The following is an 8,422-nucleotide window of genomic DNA, read 5'->3' on the forward strand; positions in this document are numbered from 1 at the left end:
GTTTTGGGCTCTTCCGGGGGATGCTACTGGGCCCCTGGGGGTAGAAGGGCAGTAAAACCTACATATATGTATTCTCCTCATCATGGACAACAAACTGAGCTGAGTCACATTTATATCTGACAGTTTTCACAGTCCTCTGTTTTCTATTCTCTTCATCATGGTTATTATACCTTTTGACAGGACATTGTGAGGCCATCTGATGAAACATGGAAAAATTAGAAAGAAATGATTTAATAATGGATGAACCTGCAACAACTTGCCTTTATCTATTCCCCACTGTAAAGCAGTAATCAAGGACAATGTATACACATTGTGATACTTCACTATTACACAAGGACAAATTCATGCAGTGCTAAGAATATTAATTTATATATATATATAACTAATTAGCAAAAATCAGTGTAAAAATGTCCTCCTCACCCCCGTATCTTGCTCCTCAGGTGCTGGACATCAGTAATGTGCCTGCTCTTGGTTTGAATACAGTACAAGATCCACGTTGATCATTCCTGCTACATTCTCAGTTATCCCTCAAGTGTTTGTAACAATAAAGCCCATGGCACCATCTTGTAATGCAGAATAATTAATCTCGTAACTCCCTTTATTTCACAAAAAATGTGCATATTTGCTACTAAAATATAAAAAAATTACTTTCTGGTGTACTGATGTCCCAGATGTTATTAATCCGATCAAAAATGTTTATGTCTTAAATAAAAAATAATCCCAATAATTAATATGTCGTTTTTCCAAGTCTAAAATAAACACATATGAGCCTACCTAGTAAAATTATGTATTTACCAAGAATCTTCAGAACACAATATTCACCATTTTCATTTTATTGAAGCATAGACTATAAAGTTGATAAAGTAGCATCAAGACAAATAAGATTCAATGAAAATAATTATCATCAAAAATACATTAACCTCATATATAAATCAGTTCACACAGATGAGTGATGAAATGTCCTTAAAAGTCACACAGTCCCATCCAGTCAACTGTGATACAGATCATGTGATACATATAAGACATGAGATACTGTTCCAGAAAATAATGATTCCCATCATCACATCTAAACTGGTTTCATCTCCCCATCGTGTTCTTCTTCTCTCGTGTCTGGAAACAGTTTGTGGTTGATATCCAGCACTGATGTGGTGTAGCTTGTTCTCAGCCAGAGGATCTCTCAGTCCTAACATCCCAGACCTGGTCAAAGTGAAACAAACAATCCAGATGAAGTTGTTTAATGGACAGAAAGCTCATCTTATGTTCTGTGTGGTTTTAGCAGGGTGAGTAACTATGACCCTTGTAGTACTGTACACTTACCATTCTTCAAGCTGCTTTGAGACCTTTTGAGAAGCTTTTTCTCTGAAGAGAATTTACCACATCCTCTTCTTTCACTCCTTTCAAGAGCATCACTTGGTCAAAACCCCTCATTTGGCTGATGAGATCATCTGTACAAATAAAAATACTGCAATAAATATGTCATTCTGCAAGAATTAAGAAAAAGTTACAGAGGCAAAGGACTTGCTCATGAGACTCCATTAGCATGTGTAGTTCTCAGAGACTCCAGAATTCATCTATTGTTGCAGTAAATGTGTTTTCTTCCTCTAGAATCTTTCTCCAAAGTTCCTGACTTCTCTCACAAATGTGTTTTAGTCTGTGCAGTGTAAGGCCTGGCTTCAAACCAATCAACTATCAATTCACAATTTATAACATAACATTTAGAAAACAATTAAATAATGTCAATTGGTGTTTATATCAACTAAACCAATTTCATGAGACTTGTCTACTCTTAAAACAGGTGGTGTGTTTTTAAAAACATAATATTAAAAATGTCCAGTCACACTTTGCTAACATGCTGTAATTGTAATAGTATAAAACGAAATCAAGGCTGACATGACCAGTTCTGTGAGAGATCATCATAAAATGTTGTATAACACAGCATTGCTTCAACACACACATACCAGAGGACTTCTGTTTGTTTGAGCACAAGATGGCCGTCTTCATTCCTCATCCTGAGCAAATCATTTCCTTGGTCTTCCTTCTCTTCTGTGATACGAGATAATCTCTACTTACTCTGTGTGCAATTAATATTGCTCATTAAACATAATTAAGTTAATTTAAAGTAAGATTCAGACCAGAGCATTTGAGGAGTAAATGTTGATTAAAAAATATTCTAAACAAATGTACCTGGGAAGAGCTGATCATGGCAAGATTCGCTGAGACTCAGTAATAGCTCTTTTAGTTTTTAGGAAGGTTTGTGAGGGTTGGCTCTTGAGTGAGCTGTTGAGCTTGATATTTTAGACCTGAAAAAGAAGAACAGCATTATCTTCAAAAAATCCTGTAAGACAGAAGGAAAGAAATATTATTAATTACGTGCAACTTGTACATTACACCTCTGTAAAGATGTACAATATCATACAAGTGTTAAACTGGATTATTAAGACTGTGATGTGTTTAGGGATCATTTTTAAGACTTTGACCCTGTCCAGATACCCACACTTGCAGTCTTGGCCACTTGAGAGTGTGTGTACGTGACAGTGTGTGAACGAGACTGTCCCCGGTCTTAATAATGCCAAAGCACAGCGTCCTTAACACACACTAAACCTCTCCAATACTGCTCCGGAGCGCTATACAAAGCTTAGTGTATCCCATCATACATGTTTTGGAATAAATCGTCAGACTTTTTGCCGAGATCTCACAAGAGGTCATGGAAAGCTGTCCAATGTACAGTATGTGAAATATTGATAATTAGATATTAAAAAGCTCTGTAAACACATAAGTGTCCCATAAGGCAGTGGCTCCCAATCCTGGTCCTGGAGAAGCCCAACACTGCACATTTGAGATGTCTCCCTGATCAAACACACCTGATTCAACTCATCAGCTCATCAGTGAAGACTCCAAGGCAGATAAGAGAGACACCAAAACCACGCAGTGCTGGGGTTCTCCAGGATCAGGATTGGGAAACACAGTCATCAGGTCATGAAAAGTTCCACACACACTTGTGGTTATCATGCTCACTCGAACACTAGGCCAAATACAGGAAAGACGTCAAATAAGTAATCAAGTGGTCAAGTGCAAAGATGGCAAGTGTGGGTATTTGGACAGTGCAACAGTTTAAGAAACAACAAATGCTGTATTCCTGTAACAGCAGGAATGTTTAATAAAAGGGACAAACGATCACAGACTTACTGCTGCAAATATCTGCCTCCGCAGCTTTCTGTCTTCTCCATTTCTGAAGGAATCCCTCTCCAGAAACACCACTGGGCTGACTGCCTTTACGTATTTTCAGCTAAAAATAAAAATAAAAATGATCAAAAGGGGAGAGTAAATAAAATTGAATTATATACAGAATGTTAATAATGATCTGTGAGCAAAATATTTAGATATAATAAATAAATTATATATATATATATATATATATATATATATATATATATATATATATATATATATATAAACTGATATGAATGAACTGCAAGATGGAAAAATACATGTTTTATTATTTGTTTTTAATTTGATTTTTTTTTTGGATTTACATTAAAAGGTATTAAAAGCATGGTACAGAACATATGATTACTGTGATATCTGTCATATAAAAGCACATAAAAACACTAACATTACAGTGATACAAACATAGCTGGTTTGGTGATTATTGTATTGTTGTATTGATTATTAATATACCATAGTAAAACTACAGTTACAGTTACTAATGTCCCGTTTACTGTGTTTTAACTTCACATTTCATTTATTACTATTGTAAATGTCGTGATTACCATGATTTTACTACAAATACAACTTAAATCATTGATCCTGAAATTAATAATAATATAAAACGGATCGAAGGTCTATGGGACGTCACGTGACAGATAGAGTTTAATCACACTAATTAGCAGCTGTGTTCATTTATTTAAACGCAATGAAACTCAAAGACAGCCGCGGATGACCGATATAATACAGCGATTAAACATATGGCACTAATCTGATTAATAAATAAGACAGAATACATTTTATAAAAGGCATTAAAAGAGCGTATATACGACTACTCACCCAAACTGTGGAACTGATAGCAAGTATCGCGATGTGTGCTGAATGAGACTTCTTGAACGTGATTTCATAGCGATAAACATCTCATTTCCTCGTGTCGAATTCTGACGCCAAAAGTTTCCCACTGAAAGCATTGAAGGTCGCAGTGCTTCGATATTCGACGCCGGGAGGCACATTTGGCGTCATAAAAGTGACGCTAGGGGCGCTTGACCATGCTTCGGTTTTTGACGCCTTTGGAGTGAGAATGGGTTGTGTTTAATGATAATTTCAAACTGGCAGCTTCAGTAAAAGGATTAAAGGATTTATCTTGACTGTCATGAAAATTATGTATAAACCCTATTTAGACAATTTAATAATCAATTAACTATGAATTTATACCTGTATCATATTACGCTGTACACGTGGATGAGCGCTTTGTAAAATGAATAGATGGATGTTTCAGTTGCAGGCACCATCTTCTGGCAAGACGAGTCAAATCATTATTTTCTAAACTTTATTTCAAAGTGAAGAGGGGGAAATAAATAAGGTACAACTTTTTTTTTTTTTTTTTTTTTTTGGAGAAGTATTGTTAGTTAAATACCATGGTTTGTCCAAAAGCTATGATATAATATAGTGTCATGTCTGGTCTTAAGAGGAATCGTAACTATTTTATATGGTGATCATCATATGGAAACAAGCAATTTTTATTTTATTAATTTTTTTTTTTTTAGAAAAGGGTAAGCATGAGGTTAGCATTAAGCTGTCAGAGGTTTAAACAGATCATGCAATAAATAAACAAATACAAATACGAATGAGATAATAATATGAATTGTCATGAGAGTGTGTTGGGTATGACCATGGTATGTTTCTATTAGTAAAATGTCAACAAATTGCTTTGACAATGCAGAAAATTAAGGTCATAGTATTTCAACTTAATAAGGCTTTTATTGCTGTTAAAGTGTAAGAGGGTAAGAACTGCACTAGAAAGCATCATCAAACCACTGCAGAATAGATAGTCCCTCAACAGACCTTGCTGGGGGTGGGGGGGCATGATAGCTAACTCCCCTTTGTACTGTGAACAGTATTTTTAGTTATTATAGCACTTCTAATGGAACTTGCGTGAGACCGTGGAAACACCCATTGCCATGCAAAAGGCCCCAGTCTGCAAAAGAGCAAGTGAAATGTATTTGTATGCATTCTGCGTAAAAGCCTGATGTTCTTTAATTCAGCTCCAGTTGTACTTTTAGTTTTTATTTCCATCCTTCTCAATCAGCGAGATACATTTGGAGATAATTGGGGGGCAGGAATTAACTCAGGGAGTATCTGAGGTGGCCACGTAACACCAGAGCCTCGCATCAATATGCACCACAGCCTGGTTTACATTATGCATCCTTAATCAAACCTCCACTTCAGGTTCCAAGACCTTTCCTGCTCCAGAACCGTCATCTAATTATGATGCCAGATGGAAAGCTTGAATGCAGCGGGCATTTGCAGTTCCCCTCTAATCAAGAAACGATATTCTCCAGCAGTGCAATAACAGTATTTATGGGGGTTAATATGGTAGTTCAGTTCATGTTAATTTTAGTTCTCATTAGGTTTGTTGTATGCAACTGTTTATTGGTTTAGTCCGGCGGATGTATTAGGATGTGGCCAGTGTGCCAGGTTTTCATAAATATTGAAATGCAATGCTATGATTGAAAAGAGAGAGCACAGGTGTGGTGTATATGTTATTACCTTGAAGGCTGTCAGATCCATTGAGGTGTGAGCTGTACAAAGTTTGACCTGCACTGCTTGCCAACAACTCTTCCGTTATAAGATTCACATCTGTCTTATTAGTGCAGACAACTTCAGATGTGGTTGGGTACGGCAGCAGTAACTGACTGACTGCATTAATGGATTGGAATGACAGAGTGTGGCCTCTTTATTTGTTTTTTCCCTTTCTCTGCACTGTATCTCTCTGTCGTAGATGTTGAAATATTATATATTTTACAGTGTTTTGTTGGGTATGTAAGTAGCCTATATTGTGTTTCTGTTAACAATATAAGTTGATTAAATGTTGAGAGAACAGGTTAAACCAGCCTGTGTGGTTAGTTAGTCTTCAAAGCAGGTCTGTTTACATGGTTCTCAAGGAGTCTCCTGGGCACTTAACCAACTCAACACCAGCTTGGCAAGTCTGAGAGACTAGCTACTAGACAAGCAAACCACATTAGACTGGTTTGAAATTTGCATCAGTAATGAGCATCACTGTGTTATTTCCAGTGGAGCCGAGCACTCCTGCACCCACGTCTCCATCTCAAATGGTGAAAGAGAAGGTTGTGTGATACAAGCAAGTGCCAACTCTTCCAGTGGAATCAAATCAACTTGCATGGTGTAAAGACAACAAGAGCTAGTTTCCTCATGTGGCCAAGTTGGCTAAATGCTACCTTGGAGTCCTAGCAACATCTGTCCCCAGTGGGAAGGTGTTCTCTACAGCAGGGGACATTGTTACAGCACAGAAAGCGAGCCTCTCACCCGAGAATGTGGACATGAAGAAGGGGTTTTTGAAGAAAACTTAATTGAACATTCCAAATGCTTGTTAAGGTAAGTGGACAAACCAGTGTTTATTTCTGACAAGTCTATATTGGAGGTATTTATTGAATTTTCTCAGATATGCTGACTCCACTATAAGGAAACGTGAAAATAATATATAATGTTAATAAAGATAGAGTTAAGTTATTTTTGTTGTTATTATCATTAAGTTAAAAGTGAATCTAGTGTTCTCTAGCATTGCTGGTGTCATGACATGAACCCTGTTCTTACAGCAAACAGAATCGAACCAAACCGTGGCTCCAAAACTGTGAACTGAATCCAACTGTGGCATTGGTATACTGTTGCACACCTACTGGTGACTTTGGATTTTTCTTAAATGAATTTCAAATGAAAAGTCACCATTTTATTTAATTAATTATTTTTTATTTTCATGAAAATCTGGTTAGAGAGTCAGACTTGAAACCTGAAGGTCACAGGTTCGAGTCTCAGTGCCGCAAGGAGTTGTAAGTGGGAGGGTGTGAATGAACAGCGATCTCTTCCTCCCTCAAAAACCATGGCTGAAGTGCCCTTGAGCAAGGCACTGAACCCTCAGTTGCTATCCGGGTGCTGGAACAAATAGCTGCCCACTGCTCTGGGTGTGTGTTTGTGTGTGTGTGTGTGTGTGTTCTGTACTCACTGCTGTGTGTGTGCACTTGGATGAGTTAAATGGCGAGCACCAATTCAGAGTATGGGTTACTATACTTGGCAAATGTCACAACTTTCACATTTTCAAATTGAAAACGCATACACCAGAAAGGAGGAATTGTGTTATGTCATTAACTCTATTACATTTTGATTACAGGATACACAGACAAGCAATTTTATATCAATAAATTATTTACATTAAATCTAGGAATGTGCACTGAGAAAATAAATAAGGTAAAAATCTGATTCAGTTAAGCTGTTTTCTTCAACAGGTATGTGAAACTCTGTTTACATTCACCACAGATGAGGTGAACCGTACAATGTGCATGTATCTTTGTGTGGATATTTTCACACAGATTATTTGCATTTCAATTCTTGATGACATTTTTAAGTGTGCACCATGTTGGCACAATCTAACCTCTTTGCTTTTGAGGCTGTAGCTGCCATCTTCTTTGAATGCCTACACCACACTGTCTGTATTATCGGTCTGCGGTAAAGGAGGCAGCACGTCTGCTTTTGGCATTGTGTGAACAACCCTCCTCCCAGAGCTCTCCACGTTTTTCTAGTTTTGTCTCTTCTTCTGTTTTGCTCTCTCCCCTTCTGTGTCTTTCCACCTCTTTTCTTGAACGCCTCGGGAAGCCACTCCACAGTTTGTGGAATGGATACGTGTTTGTGTTCATTTGATTTGAGGAAGAAATTGCCTGCATTTCTCATTCCCATATTTCATTTGTTCAATAATTGACTGTTTTTGTCCCCATGCAAATGCATGGCATATTGGAAGTGTTTATTTTGAGAGCTTAGCGCAGAATAACACACACATATCACACAAAACCATTACTGAGTGCACGCAAGCAGCTCTGTCGTTCAGATGTGCTGTTGTACTTATTGACCTGCTAACTGTGATTTGCATGCTCTCTTTCTGTTGACATGAAGTGATGATCTGCATTGCACAGCGGGCAGAAAAAGTTGATCTGTTCTGTCATTAGGGCATTAGTATCCTCTCGCTTCTCTCGTAACAGTATGCTCCTTCAAATTATGCTTTTTTCATTTTCTTCCCTGTTTCTCAAGAACGAAGCCTACTCTTATTTTTCTCTCCTATTATGTGCTGTGCTAATATCTGAAGCTGTGGGTATGCAATATGACTAAGCATGAGATCTATCTTTCCCTGCTAATTGAATCAAACCACTGT

The 8,422-nt window shown here is 37.4% G+C and overlaps 1 long non-coding RNA gene across 1 annotated transcript; it reads right to left on the bottom strand.

The window, feature by feature from the left end:
* Positions 1–648: 648 nt before the first annotated feature.
* LOC127938941 (uncharacterized) lies at positions 649–3,290 on the bottom strand. The gene is made up of 5 exons (XR_008148844.1): positions 3,187–3,290; positions 2,185–2,300; positions 1,959–2,043; positions 1,318–1,445; positions 649–1,197 (listed from the first exon to the last, which is right to left on the bottom strand). It is a non-coding gene; the product is annotated as an uncharacterized LOC127938941 (long non-coding RNA).
* Positions 3,291–8,422: the final 5,132 nt, after the last annotated feature.

Source organism: Carassius gibelio, chromosome A20 (genome assembly GCF_023724105.1).
Source record: "Carassius gibelio isolate Cgi1373 ecotype wild population from Czech Republic chromosome A20, carGib1.2-hapl.c, whole genome shotgun sequence".
In the NCBI taxonomy this organism is placed as follows: Eukaryota; Metazoa; Chordata; class Actinopteri; order Cypriniformes; family Cyprinidae; genus Carassius; species Carassius gibelio.